This window comes from Mastigoproctus giganteus, chromosome 6 (assembly GCF_048544385.1).
Source record: "Mastigoproctus giganteus isolate SK-2022 chromosome 6, ASM4854438v1, whole genome shotgun sequence".
NCBI lineage: Eukaryota > Metazoa > Arthropoda > Arachnida > Uropygi > Thelyphonidae > Mastigoproctus > Mastigoproctus giganteus.
The window spans coordinates 81,976,982-81,993,707 of NC_143580.1; the positions used below are offsets into that span (position 1 = coordinate 81,976,982).

A 16,726-nucleotide genomic window follows, 5' to 3' on the forward strand; every position below is an offset into this window, starting at 1 on the left:
ACTAAGATCATATTGTGCTGTGCATATTATGTCTGTATGAATGTGTGTTCATGGGAAAATTTGCAATTTTGTGGGAACTGAAAAATCTGGAATAACTCAGAGAAGTAATCGTAGAAGCTACTAAGCTTTATATACTGATTAAGAAATACTGTTCAAGGCTTAGAACTAAATGGATGTCAGATGAACTCATGAGATGCATATAAATTATCAGGTGATACAGAAGCCAATGGTTGCTATAAACTAGTCATCATCACACCGCAAAGGAGGTTAGGCAAGCTAAGACAGATTACAAGAAGTTACTGGCACAGAAAAGCAGCAAAGACTTCTTTACTTCTGTTAAAAGAAAAAAGAAAAGGGTTGAATCACATTGGATGACTTGACATTGAAGATTCTTGCTCGGGTTGCTGAAAAACTGAATAAGTATTTTGCATCTAAGTTCACACAAGACGAATTTTTTAGGGATGGGATGCAAAGTTTATCAAATGCTAACAAGAAGCAAAATGATTTTATGATAACTGAGAGAAAAGTTTTCTCACCTGTTCAACAACAGACGTCATTGTACAGGTGAGAAAAAGACAGAATCAGTGTAATAAATCTGTAGAGTTGGCAGCTCTCTTATCCCAAGAAAATTTAGAAATCATGGTTGGCTTACAATAAAATCACGTGATTTATCTACAAATGTAGTTATTGATGAAAATGAGAATGAAAGCAACGGACTCTTCTGCTAGAAATAAGGCAGAACTAGATTTTAAAAGGACTGAAGTTAACTAAGTTATTTTTTCACTCCAATGGAGATTTATCTGGCTATACATAAAGGATTTCCAATCAATGGGGAAGTTCACTAATATACACTGGAAATGTGCTGTGAATCACTGTGCTGATGTATGTAGAATAACCAGCTGTGAGGATTAGGTGAGTATCACAGTAAGTGTGGGGGGATGTTGTTGTTTTGCAACTAGCTCTCATTTTTGGCTTAAGGAGGTGTACCATCAACTTTGAAAACAGTTTGGTTAATTACATCAACCTTAGAGTTGTGGTGCTATCTCCTGAGAACACAACAATGGTGGGACCATTTCCAGCAGGCTAAGACCTGCTGGGAATGACCCAAAAATCAAAGGAACAGAAGAGGTGAGAACATAAGTGTGGGAAGTTTTAAATGATAGAAAAGAATCATTCCACTGCTGTCAGCAAGATCGCATGCCAGTGAGCAGAGAACCCCCCTCCCAAGCATCACCACCATGAGCTAGGTAGGGATCAGCAAGAATGGAAGGGGAAGAAGTCAAAGTAATAATGGCAAGGGAAGAGCAGCTTTGGCAGAACCATGGATTAAATTGGAAAACCATGGATTAAAGAAAGGTTTCATTTGATTTCTATTTTTTTGGTGCAAGAGCGAAAGAGTATAGTGTGCCATAGCCAAACCACAATTAAAAGAAAAAGTTCTTTTTTTTTTTTTTTTCATAACCTTTTGGGAAGGTTACAGCATCAAAATACATATATAAATATAAAATCTTTATAGTTGTATTTAACTTGCGTTGCCTTAGTTTTGCATCTGCTTCTCTTCTATTTCTTCTTCTGTTAATTTTTTTACCACTTCCATATAATTTTTACTTGATGACTATGATTTTATAACATATCAATAATATACTATATGGGCAGAGTAGGTCCCAGGTTCTGTTGTTCTGGGCAGTACCCTGTCTCAATACTATAGTACTTTACATATACACAATACACACATTCTGCAGAGCACTTCAACATTGAATGCTTCCTACATTAACTATCATGGGATTCATACTGCCTATCTATATAACTCTGATCTTAAGTTTAATGCTTGCAACAATAAACTTTGCCTTACATGTCCTAGCATAAATCCTCAGCACCATTCAGATAACTCATCTGCACCTATCTTCTGTAAATTATTTAATGTTATTTACCTCATTACTCGCAATATCAAATATGTTGGGCAAACCAGTAAAAAAATTACACCTCAGATTCAACCTACACAGATCAGACATTAAAACAATGGCAAATGTAAAAAATACTAATAAAAACAATAATAGTATACAGAACATAAAACTGAATAACAGCAATTTCAACTACATAGTTTTATGAATATATGTATCGCTGTGCTTGCCCATATTCAGGATACTACTTCTCGTTTAAGACACGAGGAACTCAATAGGTTAAAATTTAAAACCCTTTACCCATATGGGCTTAATAATAAATTCATCATACATTTATCACTGATCACAACATGGACATGCGTATTTATGGAAAATTCCAAATGGTTAAATTTCTGGTCAAACCAAGGGTTTATAGATCACATAATAAATCTAAGAACAATTTTAAAAAGACATAAAACCCTTGATGGTATCTTCAACTTGTCGTAGTGATGGAGCTTGTCTGCTCCGACAACCTTGGGAGCCATGCTGGCAGTAGCGTAGCTACTAGTAGGGTCACCCAAACCGGACAGATCTTCGTGAGGTAGGAGCTAGACCATAGGTTCCCAAACTTTTTCGGGCCACCGCACACTTTGCAAGACATAAATTTTGTAACGTCCCCCATTGTAACAGTTTTCTGCGCTCAAGCCGTTTGATATTTTCGACGTAAATAGCAACTAATGATACATTACTGCTTATGCCGTTAAATTATTGAAAAAGTAGTGGCCAATATGTGCTTATTGCTATTCTGATTTTGATGAAACAGCCCATATGTAAAGATTGTAAAGTGTATGCTTGAATAACATTATGCACAGTTTCATACAATGGTTTAAATATGAAAATTCGGAATACATATTAAGAGATTGCAAATGCATTAGTAAGAATCTTATTGTAATAATTAAAACACTATCAAATATATTACAAAATTGTTTATTTCAAACTTATAAAGTAAAAATACAAAGCAAAAATAACAAATTAATGTGAAGTTTCATATAATGATTTAAATATGAAAATTCGGAATACATATTAGGAGACTGTATTACATTAGTAAGAATCTTATTGTAATAATTAAAACACCATCAAATGTATTAAAAAATTGTTTATTTTGAACTTACAAAGTAAAAATACAAAGAAAAAATAATAAATTAATGTGAAGGATGAGCCTGATGCATTTTTAAAAGTTTGTTAATATCGGGTTCAACTTTCATTAAAAACAGTTGTAAATTGCCATGCTCAGTTATATGCAATCGGTTCCTTTTCTTAGATAGTAAATTCGCTACAGCACTAAACCCACGCTCAGCCAAATAAGAAGATGGAAATGTAATTAAAAATTTCTGCACTATTTCCCATAATTCAGGGTACAGTGTCGGTATTGATTTCTGAAGCCAGAACTCTTGGTATCCACTTTTGAATTTTATTTTTAGTTCTTCATTTGTTGTGAGTTCTATGAGTTCCTCTTCTAAATTTGATGATCCTGCTGTGTTTACATGTGAGAAAGGATCTAGAACCCAATTTGTTATATTCATGTTTAGAATATCCTTGAATCGCTCATTAAAATCAGCATGGAAAACCTCCAAGTGTTGGCAGTATGTAAATAAATCTTCCTTTTTGAGAGACACTGCTGATAAATTTGAAAAGTGGCTATATTCCCCTCGTACGATTCTTTTATGAATCGTACGTATGATAAGAGTAGTGCTTCATTACTTGGGAGAGTTGATTCGTTGAGTTGAATGGAAAATTGGCATGTCTTCAAATAATCGCACAATGATTTTTCAACGTCTTGAGCCATTTCATTGATTCTTCTTTGCACTGAATTATTACTCAAAGGAATTTTCCTGATGATATCTGACGCTGGCTTATGGAGCACATTGTTTATTACTTCTTTTACTGCCGGCAAGATTAATTCCTCACCAATTGTGTGTGATTTTCCTGCTTTTGCGATTAATAATGAAATATTATAAGAAGCTTGTACTCCGTCATTATCTTGTTTAGTGGACGACGCAAAAAGTTTTGATATAGTTGGACCTTTAAAATATTTTTCTTCTAGTACCTGAAAATAGGACAAATCTTTATCCTTTTCGTCAGCATGCATTTTAGTCAAATGCTCTTGTAGCCTAGAAGGCTTCATTGCTTCATTTGAAAATACTTTTTTTGGCAAATCAAGCACATAGGTAATAACTGGTTCATAGGAGACTGAATAAAGCCATATTTCAAATACTCAATACTGTACTGTCGACATTTCTTCTTAGATTCAGACGTAATGAAGTAATAAAATTTGCAACAATATTCACAAAATAAAAGATTTAATTTACACTTTGTATGACTCCACTTATCTATCACACTTTCGACTGATGATTGTAATGAAACTTATTCCTAAACAGCAAAAATGTACGATCACATATCAATTTATGAATTATTACATCAGCAAAACGGCCTCGGAAGCTTTGAAGATGAAACGCGCTATGGCATTAGTTTAAAATTCGTGCCTAATCTGTCTCAAACGAATCAACAGATGCGGAGATATAATTGACTGGTCAAGCTTACGTCATTAGCGTTACCAAGGTGATACAAGGAGAAAATAAAACTGTAAACAATTTTCATGGAAAACAAACAGTTGAGCATCATTACTTGCGAACAATATTTTGCATTGTCACTCCGTCACAACATTTTGCTTTTACTGCTTTTCATAATTGTTGTACGAAAGAATTGCAACGAATTGGTTTTGAAAAACAAAAATATCGCATTTCCTTTCATCAGTATGTATTGTATCTACTAACAAAAAATATAGAAAATTCATCTATTGGAAGCCATACTGGAAATGGAAGGAAAAAAAAAATTGTCGTAAAAGTGATCACTACAATGTGCATTTCATAAAAAAAAAGTTCGCTTTATTGTAATTGCTTCTAGAGGACTAAATAATAACAGCAGTTTCATGGATGTATATTTGATCTTCTTATGAACTTTCAAGAAAATATTTCTATTCGTAGCTGTGTTATAAACTTCGAAAACTGATGTCGAAGGAACTTCGCATGCATCTTACCTGGTGTGCAAACAGGGGGGGGGGATATATATATATATATATATATATATATATATATGCTACGAGTAACAGATTGTTTTATATGTATTTGAAACCATCAAAAAATTTGAGGGAAAAATTGAATTTTCATTATCACACACACACACACGCCCGAAAAATTCACCATAAAGTGTCGTAATTTCACTTCTCTTGCGCTGACAGAGCTGCTGTTTGCCGAATGAAGGAAAACGGGGTTCATTTTCCTGAAATTTCCACTTCCTTTTATTCACTTGGGGGGGGAACTCCTTAGGGGAGGGAGTTCACCCTTTCTAGTCCGACCCTAAGGGAAAGAGACAGAAAGAAAGAAATAAAAATACTCTTTTGGTGGGAGGAAGGCCAGGAGATTGTCAAAGGTCCACAACTGTAACTTTCAACCCAGATGCTGAAGTTCTAGTAAGTCAGTTTCATCACGGATTCGAAAGTATTTGTTTATTGCATTCAGTTTCACAACAGATGCTAAAGTTCTAATAAGTCAGCGTCATAGTAGGATGCCTAAGTTCAGATTAGTCCGATTTTTGTCCAGTGTGCATTCAATAAAAAACCCTCTTTGCTTTATTGTAATTGTTTTTTGGAACAATTTTCCTTTGAGTGACTGCCTTGTACAGTTGTAGACACTTCCTTCCAGTCAGTAAAATCATCAGTAGTCGTCCTTTATTGTACCTAAAGTACAAGCGGTTTTTGCTCCTAATCGAAGTAGAAATTTCGAATTTTGCCCAAGTCGATTATCTGCACATATTGAAAATTAGGATGGTAAAAGAGTTCATAATTGGTGCCATTGGTGGGCAGCATTCCGACTAACAAATTTTCTGTTTATAGTCCAGGATGACCACACGGTCAGAGATCCCGAAATAGAGAGAGAGAATACAAAAAACCGCATTGCATTTAGCAGTCACTACCTTGATTGTGTGAAATTGCTCGCCATAAACCACAGCAAAACAAGAGAAGTGATGGGGAGAAAATCAATTTTTCAGCAGGGTTTATCTTTTTATTGCAGCTCAAAACAGCATTATGACCGTGAATAGTGAATTTATTCAGCTTCTGTACTAAAACAGAATTTCTCCCTTTGCGATGACATCAAAGCGTAACAAGCAAATATCTTCTAAGAATACTTTTTGGGCAGCCGTTAGTCGCAATCTGTTAGCTTTGTACTGTTAGAAAATATTGCAGTTTTGTGAAGAATACACATTTCAAGAAACAATCTGTTATTCATAGAGGATAATTTTTTTCTTCTTCTTTTGTCCACAAGTTTTCAAAGTTTATAACGCAGCTACAAATAGAAATATTTTCTCGAAATTTTGTTAGATCAAACCCAGGAAACTGCTGTTCTGATATTGTTTACTAAAAACAATTACAATAAAGCAAACTTTTTTTTTATTATCAAATGTGCATTGCAGTGTTATCAGTTTTACACCAATTTTTCTCGTTTCTAAAAGATGAATTTCCCTGATTTTCTGTTCGTAGGAGTAATACACGTTGAAGAAAGGAAATACGATCTGTTTGCCTGTAAAAACAGTTGTTGCTATTGTTTCGCTTTATTGCTTTTTATGTCAACACACAGTAGCTCGCGTTGTTGCATTTCAAAGGCCCTAGGCTAATTAGGGTGGGTTTAGAAAAATAACAGAAAAAGGCCTAAAAAAACACACACTTGATGTCAGATTTTTGTCATTTGCGTGAAATTCAATAGAAGGTTTTGAAAACTGAAGTGGGAAATCGAAGAAAACAGTTCTGTCTTCACCTATAGCGAATTTCATCTGTGTCCATATAGTAAAAATTATAGAATTTATTAGATGACCTTTGAACTGGGTCCACTGTACCCGAGGAGTTAAAAATATGGATAATCCTAGAACAATCACCATGGCAAGAAAACTACAACAACCGGCCTGGAGTTCTCAGTGTCCCTTTAATGGGACACTGAGAACTCCAGTTAGGGGTGCTAAGAATCCCCAGACTCAAAACGGTGAACGTTTTGCGAATTGGAACATAGTCAGAACACTGTCTGCTGTGGGAAAACTTAAGAATGCAATCCAGGAGATGAAAAGACAGTATACAGGTGATGGGGCTATGAAAACTAGATGGCCTAGTTCAGGCACGTGTGTTTCCGATGACACAACCTTGTACTACTCTGAAAATGACAACAGCATACACCAGCATGAAGTGGAGATCCTAGTCACAAAGGATGTTTCCAACTGCGTCCTCAACTTTGTGCCACATTCCAAGTGAACATTGTTACTCCAACTGAAGGGACAATTTTTAAATGTCAACATAATTCAAGCATATGCTCTGATGGCTGAGGAAGATGTGGAAATTGAACGTTTTTATACAGAGTTGAAAGGAATAGGCAAACTAACAAAGAAACAAGACCTAAATTTTGTTATGGGATATCTGAATGCTAAGATTGGAAAAGGCAGATCTGGTGAAACTGTAGGAGAATTTGGTCTTGGAGCAAGGAATGAAAGGGAGGATGGGCTGATACAATTCTGCCAAGAGGAGAACTTGATGATTGCTAACACCTGGTTTCAACTCCCCAAGAGAAGGTTCTGTGCACAGAAATCGCAACTAGAGAGCATACACAATGTGGTCAGAAATCAAATTGATTTCTGGTTTGTTGTAGTGGTGTTTTCTGGCACAAGGGCAACTTAGGCCATATTGCACCTCCCAAATCAATTGATTTTACATATAGGAACTGCTTGTACAGCAGTTAGAAATGGTCATACATTTAAATTTGTTTTAAATAGAAAAAATTCAGAGATATTTGCTTCTTTACCTATGATGCTATTGAGAGACAGAGGTTGTTGCAGATCTGGAATGAAACTAAAATCCATTCATCGGGTGTTGTTAAACAAGCTACATTCAAGGAGTATGTTTTACTGTAAGTGGTTGCGAGCAGTGCACACACTGAGGAGGATCATTCCTTGTAAGCAGATATAGATGGGTGAGGTGAGTGTGACCTATTCGGATTCTGGCTAAGATTACTTCTTTTCTATTTTTACAAAGGCTAGAAGTCCATAATTGTAGTTCGGGTTTTATTTGAAATAGCTTGTTATTTGTTTGCATTTTCCACAGAAGTGTCCATTGTTCCATGCATGTTCTCCATATTTTGTGTCTATAATCAGGATATGGGACTAGGTCATTTGTTGAGGCTATGTTGGAAGGATGCTTTGCAGCATCATCTGCACATTCATTTCCTGGAATACCACTGTGGCCAGGGATTCAAGAAAAGATAACAGTTTGTTGATGCTCATGAAGCTGTATCAGCTTATGTCTTATGAGTTTTAATAAAGGATTGTTAGGTGAGAAAGTGCCTTTCGAAGCTAAAATAGCACTTTGTGAATCAGTATATATTATACTTTTATTTATTGACAGCAGTAAGATATTTTTCAGAGCAAGCTTAATGGCATGAAGCTCAGTGGTATAACTGCTACATTCGGCTGGAAGTAAAAATGAGACAATTGAATTAGGGAAGACAGCAGCTGCATCCACTTGATTGTCAGACTTTGAACCATCAGTATAGATCTTGGGGAATTGGGGGTACTTTTGTGTATGGGCATAATGTAGTTGTTGAATGTTAATCTTTGCTATGGAACCTTTACCCCATTGCTCAAAGTATTCATTAGAAGAGAGTGTGAAGTTAGTCCAAGGGGGATCTGGATCTTTTGATTCTCTGAGGATATTATAAAATTGGATGTTCCAGCTTTCTGCTAGAATCTGCAGTCTGATACCAGCAGGCCGAATTGTTCTGGGTTTATTTGTATAGTGGGTTTTCCACTAAGGATCATGCAGGAGTGGCCAATCAGGATGAGTAGGCAGGCTTTTAATTTTAGCTGAGTAATTCATCAGCAACATCTTTCTTCTGATGCTAAGTGAAGGTTTGTGAGCCTTAACATAAGACTTTGAACTGGTGATGTTCTGTATGCACCTAGGGCTATCCGAAGAGAGGAATGTTGGATGGGTGCAAGATGAGCTAAGGTGCTTTTTCCCTAGCTGAGCCATAAACAGGTGCTCCGTAGTCTAGCTGAGATCTAATTAGGGACTTACATAAGTGGAGCAGGGTATAACAATCTGCACCCCAAGATGTACTGGAGATGACCCGGAGTATATTCATTTTCTTTGCGCAAGTGGTTCTTAGATATTTTATATGCTCCTGGAAGTTTTAATTTCTTATCAAAAATTAGCCCTAGGAGATGAATACTGTACACGATTGGTAGAGGGTGATTGGCCAAGTGTAACTAAGGTTCAGGATGCATTCTGTGCTTTGTGTAGAAATGTATGGCTGTAGATTTGTGGCTTGACAGTCTGTATCCATTTTGTACCATCCATAATTCAATGTTGTTTATGGATATTATCGTAGATGCCTCACTATATAGTTCATATTCTGGGAATCGCAGGATGGTAAGGTCATCCGCATAGAGATATAAGCCAACAGTGTTTGGAATGCGGTTTGTGATATTGTTTATTTGTAGTGAGAACAGAGCCTGGGACTCCTTCTTCTTGTATATATGTTTGAGATAAAACGTGCTGGTACATAACTTGGAAAGATCTGTGTCGAAGGAAGCTTTGAATAAAATATGGTAAATGCCCTCTCATATGAATAGAATGAAGATCTCTTAGGATGCCATATCGCCATGTGGTATCAAAAGTCTTCTCTATATCAAGGCATATCATGACGAGATGTTGATTTCTGATGAATGCGTTTCTTATGATTGATTCAGCTTTTGTCATGAGGTCTAGGGAAGATCTTTTCTTTCGAAAACCAAACTGATTGTTACTGATTATGTTTCGGGATTCAAGATACCAGGTGAGACGATGGTGAACCATTTTTTCCAAAGTCTTACTCAAGCAGCTGGTTAGAGAGATTGGTCTATAATTGTGTGGAATCGAATGATCTTTTCCAGTTTTCGGTATAGCTATTATATAAGAATTTTGCCAGGAAGTGGGGAATACATGTTCTGAGAATATCCGATTGTAAAGTTTAAGCAATGAAGATAGTGATTTCTGATTGAGATGTTGAAACATTATATAGTAAATTTCGCAAGGGCCAGGAGCACTGTTTCTTGAGGTATATATAGATTCTTTCAGTTCAGATATTGTTAATGGTTGGTTGGTTATAGGGTAAACACCATGTAGCTTTGAAGTTCAGTTTCCTTTTCTCAGTTTCAGCTTTAACTTTTTGGAAAGACTGTTGATATGCGCTTGAGGTGGACAATTCACAGAACACAGTTCCTAAGGCATTGGCAATCTCTCCAGGAGAGGAGATCTCCTTCCATTCCAGTTAATAATAGGAGAAGGTGATAGATGATATTTTCCACTTTGATTCTTTATTTTTTTCCAGATTATTCGGGTATCAGTATCTTTGTTGATTGAGGAGGCAAATTTTACAAATGAATCTTTTGTGGCCTTTCGCCGGATGAAACGAGCTTTGGCTCTCAGTCTCTTGAAGTTAATAAGGTTGGCAGTGGTGGGATATTTGTGGAAGGTATTCCATGTTGCATTTTTTTCCCTTTTCGCTTTATTGCAATCACCATTCCACCAGTGATTGGTATGCCGACGGTTTCTTATTTGAGACTGTGGGATGACGGCTGTTGAAGCTGTTAGTATCTGCTTTGTAATATATTCGGTGGCAGCGTCAATAGCACAAGATGTAATGATATCCTCATCAAAAGATACACGATTGGTAAATTTTGTCCAGTTCGCTTTGGAAAATTTCCATTTTGTTTTTGTTTCTGTTTGTTTGGAATGGGTGGTTTGAATGCTACAAATCAGCAGAAAATGATTGATGTTTAGAGGATTGTTGTGTATTATCTACTCTATGGTTGGGAACAGGATCGGAAAGCAGTGCTTGACCCAGTAGGAAAATGGATGTAGGTGGGTAAGCCAGTGTTCAACAGTGTCAGATTCTCTCTATCAAGTAGCATTTCTATAAGTTCACCATGTCCATCTGAGACCAGAGAACCCCACAATGGATGATATCCATTAAAATTACCTAATAGACAGATCAGAGACAGTAATTGAGAAATAAGGTTTTCCAGATCCTGAAATGTGCATGGATGGTTTGGCGGAAGATATATCGAGACTACTGTCAATGTGATACTGATAACTGTGCGGACGTGCCTTTCTGCCGCTCTTGGAACAGAGAAGTTTTTTCTGATTTATTTTCTGCTTTATTAGTTTAAATTGACATATTAACTTATTTCTAGAGTAGCTTTATATTCCTATTTACGGTACTTAAAGTTAAAGTAACTTAGATAGAGATTTGTAGGTATTACTTAGTATCGGAAAGGGTATCAAATCCACGTGTTTACCGTTCATAAACAGCCGCCATTGTTACGTGAAAATTAATCAGTAAAATCTATTAATCTTGTCGAACTTCATTGGCAATTAAATTGTACTTTTAACTATACATATAACCACTTACGTTACGGAACATAAATAATTAGTAAAAATAAATAATTAATACATAACTTGATACGGAAGTTATATAAAGGGACTTCGTAGATAACACTCGTTACTGAAACGCGATACAGCATATCCGGAATTCGATAGCATTAGCTTTGTATAGTATAGTGCATAATATAATATTGTCAATTAATCAGTAGATCTATTAATCTTGTTAAACTTCATTGTCAATTAAACTGTACTTTTAACTATATATATATAACGACTTAGAGTACAAACGTAACAAATAATTAATACATACTTGATACGGAAGTTATATAAAGGGAACTCGTAGATAACGCTCGATACTGAAAAATAAATATAGCGTTATAACTGTGTTAAGATACAAGTTTAAGGTTTTAATTTTGTTCTGAAATTGTAATTTTATTGCCATTTAAATCAAAATCATGACTCTGACCAGAGCAGCAAAGCAAAAGGCTCAAGCTAATGGGAGTGCTGTGACTCAGGGGAGAACTGAGGGGGGGCAGTTGCCCTCTGAATCACAGCCTTTTAAGATGCACTGTTTGCTTGATGTTTGCGGAGCAATCGGGTACGGGACATGATACTGCCATGGGGGATGTCTTTGTGTGTGCACGATGCAAGGAGTGCAAGGAAATTAGGCGACAACTCGGCGTTGTTATGGGCCTATATGAGACCTTGAAGGACAGGGTGGATGCCCTCAAAGGAAATAATTTGAGGGGCCCATCAAGCTCTCAGCTGCCCACATCAATGCCAGAGCTTGCATTTGGTCATCTTGCAACACAGAGGCAGCCCCCAAGACAGAATGCGCTGGTCCCACAGGAACTAGTAGTTGTTGGTGACTCTATTGTCAGGGAAACGGGGAACATGCTTTGTAAAAAGGATAGGTGGAACAGGACCAGGGTATGTCTGCCAGGGGCAAAGGTTGATGACGTTGTAGAGCAGATATCATCTTTTAAGGGCACAAAAGGTGATATAGTTGTACACGTTGGCACTAATGATATTAAGAGTAGGAGACCAGCGGAATTACTTAACAAGTACAGGTCACTGTTGAAAAAAGCCGTGAAGTAGGGTTGAATTTGAAAGTGTCTGCAATTCTGCCCAGACACGATAGGAGGGAGTATATGATGAGAGCCTTGTTGATCAATTCGGCCCTGGAAAGATTGTGCAAGGCTCAAGGGGTAGAATTTTTTTCAGCCTGGAATGAACTTGTTAACAGGAGAGATTGCTTCTACAGGGATGGGATACACTTAAATAGAAAGGGTGCAAGAATATTTGCTGATGCTATCGAGGCAGTGTTAGGTGGGTCGGAAAACTGCTAGCTTGGGGGGAGACAAAGACTAATGGATTAACAGTAGCCACTGGCAGAGGTGAAAGAGATTCTTGCACTGCTTCCATTGGAATGAGCAGAAGCCTGAAAAACAAGATGCAGGATATTTCAGAGACTGCTGGAAGTCATTGCGGTACAAGTAAACACATGGGTTGTGTTAGGGTAGCTAAGAATAGAAACAGGTGCATGTATACTTGCGTGTACACCAATGCTAGGAGTTTAGTAAATAAATTTGATGAATTTGAGGTATTGCTCAAAACATCAAAGGCAGATATTGTTGGGATATCAGAGACGTGGTGTCACACAGATATAAGGAATGCAGAACTGGAATTTGGGGAGTACAATGTGTATAGAAAGGATAGACAGGACAGGAGGGGAGGAGGGGTTATGCTATTAGTTAAAAAACACATAAAATCCAAGGAAGTGAAGCCAGTCGACATTGATGGACAGGGCAGTGTCGAGTCAGTTTGGTGTGACATAAGCATAGGTAAATCAAAATTGAGAGTAGGAGTGTGCTATAGGCCTAATGACTCTGATGAGTATAATAAGATACAGTACAGGGAAATAGAATGGGCCAGTAAATCAGAGAGTCTTATAATGGGGGATTTTAATTTCCCAGATATTGACTGGAATTTGTGGGTTGGTCACTCACACACTAGCAAGGCTTTTGTGGATTTATTGGATGATTGTTTTCTACACCAGCATGTTCGGGAGGCAACTAGAGGGAGTAATACTCTTGATCTGATTATCAGTAGTGATTCTTCATGCATTAGGAATCTGCAGATAAAGGAACCACTGGGTGGCAGTGATCACAGTGTGCTGAAGTGGGATTTACTCAAGGAGGTAAATACCATCAGAGGTAAAGGGAAGGGTTTTTGCTTTCGTAAAGGCGACTATGATGGTCTGAGACAGTATTTAAATTCTATACAGTGGGACCAACTGATGATGTTACCAACAGCAAATTCAAAATGGGAAGCATTCAAAGAACTTATCTTGGAAGCTACTAGGCTTTACATACCAACCAAGAAATATTGTTCAAGGTTCAGGCCTAAATGGTTGTCAGATGAACTAATGAGACATATGGCATAGAAGAAAAATGCATGGGATACATACAAATTAATGGGTGACATGGAAGCCTATGATAGATATAAGTTGGTCTGTAACCAAGTCACAAAGGAGATTAGGCAGGCAAAGGCAGATTATAAGAAATCCTTGGCAAAGGATGCAAAGAAAAACAGAAAAGAGTTCTTTACCTATTTAAACTCAAGAAGGAAAGGGATGAATCAGATTGGTCCACTGGATGTTGATGGTTCAACAGTTGAGGATCCAGCTCAGGTGGCTAACAATCTAAACGAGTATTTTGCATCTACATTCACACATGAGGAGTTATTCAGGAAGGGGAATGTCGTAGGTGAAGTAAACATTGGCAGTGAGCTAGATTATTTTCTAATAACTGAGAGGAAAGTGGAGGAGAAATTGTTGAGGATAAACATAAAAAAGGCACCCGGGGTGGATGGGATCTATCCAGTTATATTAAAGGAGGCAGCAAAGGAAGTAAGCAAACCCCTAGCCATAATTATGAGAGCTTCTTTGGACTCAGGGGAGGTACCCATGGACTGGAGATGTGCAAATGTAACCCCAATTCACAAAGGAGGATCAAAGGCTGACACAAGTAATTATAGACCTGTTAGTTTAACTTCGGTTCCAGGAAAATTAATGGAGGCACTGGTTAAAGAAGCACTGCAGGATCATCTGGACAAGAATTCAGTTATAGCTCAGACACAGCATGGTTTTGTTAAGGGCAGGTCTTGTCTGACCAATTTGATTGGGTACTATGATGTAGTCACAAAAGAACTGGATGCAGGGAATAACTTTGATATTATATATTTGGATCTTAGAAAGGCTTTTGATACTGTTGCGCATGGAAGACTGCTGCACAAATTGGAGAAGTGTGGCACTGGAGGCAAATTGCTGCTATGGATAAAGGGATGGTTGAGTGGCAGAAGACAGAGAGTGGTAATCAATGGACACTGCTCAACGTGGACTAATGTTATTAGTGGAGTTCCTCAGGGTTCAGTGTTGGGTCCATTGTTGTTTTCTGTATTTATAAATGATATTGATGATGGTGTATCAGGCTTAATGTCCAAGTTTGCAGATGATACCAAGGTTGGCAGGGTTGTTAAGGACACTACTGATACTATGCTGCTGCAACAGGATCTGGAAAGGTTGAGCAGATGGGCTGAGAGGTGGCAAATGAAGTTTAACATTGACAAATGTAAAGTACTACATATGGGAAACAGTAACCCCAGATCAACATATCAACTCTGTGGTACTACGCTGACAGTGGTAGAGAATGAAAAGGACCTGGGGGTAATTGTGCAGGCAGATATGAAGTTCTCTGAGCAGTGCAGACGAGCTGCAAGAGTAGCTCATGGTGTCTTGTCAATGATATACAGGAATTTTTCTAGCAGGGACAGGGATGTGATTATTCCCTTGTATAAGGCATTGGTCAGGCCACACCTTGAGTACTGCATACAGGTCTGGAGGCCTCATTTCAAGAAGGATGTAGAGCTGCTGGAACAAGTACAGAGAAGGGCAACAAGATTAGTGAATGGAACAAAGGGTTGCTCTTACGAAGAAAGGCTTAAGTTTTGCAAATTACAGAGCCTGGAGACTAGGCATCGGTGAGGTGATCTGATAGAGGTATATAAGGCTTTGAATGGCTTGAGCATGCTCAATGCCGATGGGATTCTTCCTCTTGCTCAGAATAATCACCTGAGAGGGCATAAATTCAAATTGAGGAAGGACGGATGTCGGATAGATGTGCGGAAATTTGCCTTTAGCCAGCGGGCAGTTGGTTTTTGTGGAATAGACTCCCATCGCTTGTTGTTGAAGTTGATAGCCTAAACAAATTTAAGGCTCAGCTGGACAGGTATTTCGAACGAACGGAGGGGTGAAATGGGAGTAGTGGTTGTTTTTTTTTTTTTTTTTTTGGCTGATGCTGAATAAGCTTGCTTTCTTGCATCATATGCCTCTACTAATACTAATGTTAATGCTAATGCTAACTATATGTGTAGCAACAGCTTCTAATGGCATTTTCAAAGGAATGTGCCTGGAGGGGACTCGTGATTCCACGGGCACAGCTACTCCTCCTCCGTGGGGCTATTAGTTTCAGATCGATGTTTTCTGAAGGTAGTATAATTTTTGACTGAAACTGAGATTTTTGGTGTTAAATTCATTTCTTGTAGGCACATGGCAGCAGGTTTGAAACGGTGAGTTCATTTACAGATATTGTCAATATTGCTGCGAAAACCTGTGCAATTTCCCTGTATGATTTGTTCCATTATTTAGTTTTGTGGGTGGCTTGTTTATATCTTTCGAGTTTTGGTTTTTCTTTTCTTGAAAAATTAGGGGCATTCTGAGTCACTGCTTTCTTTCTTATCGTCATCTGCATGTATTTCAAGCAGATCTTGGTTGGTTATGTCATCTGTGTCCATGCCTCATCAGGATCTGATTTCTGCAAATTATTCACTGCTTGACAACAGGAAAGTCTCTGGGATGGAACAGTTAGTGGTGTATTATTGCATTGGTCTACTATGTTTGGTGGAGATGGATGTGACTGGAGGAATGGTCACTTCTGTCTGATATGCTACTGATTGGTGACTGTAAGTAGCAGAAGCATAGGTGTATTTTGGCATACTTAATTTTACTTGTTTTCTTGCCTCTTGGTAGGAAACCTTATTTTCAATTTTATATTTTTGTATTTTTTTCCCCAACTTCCAGAGGTTGCAGTCTTTGGAATATGCTGGATGGTTACCCTTGCAGTTTGGACACTGTGCAGTTGATACCTTACATTCTGTTTGTGTATAAGTTTTACACCCACAGTTTGCACAGGTTGTATCTCCACGGCATGCTGTCTGCGACTGGCCAAATTTCTGGCATTTAAAACATCTTAGAGGGTTCGGGATA

General features: G+C 37.7%; 1 protein-coding gene across 2 annotated transcripts in view; it reads right to left on the minus strand.

Annotated features, from left to right (window-relative positions):
• LOC150084438 (oxysterol-binding protein-related protein 1-like) overlaps positions 1-16,726 on the minus strand; it is a 707,041-nt gene that overhangs the window by 159,821 nt on the left and 530,494 nt on the right. The gene's annotated exons all lie outside the window — the stretch shown is intronic.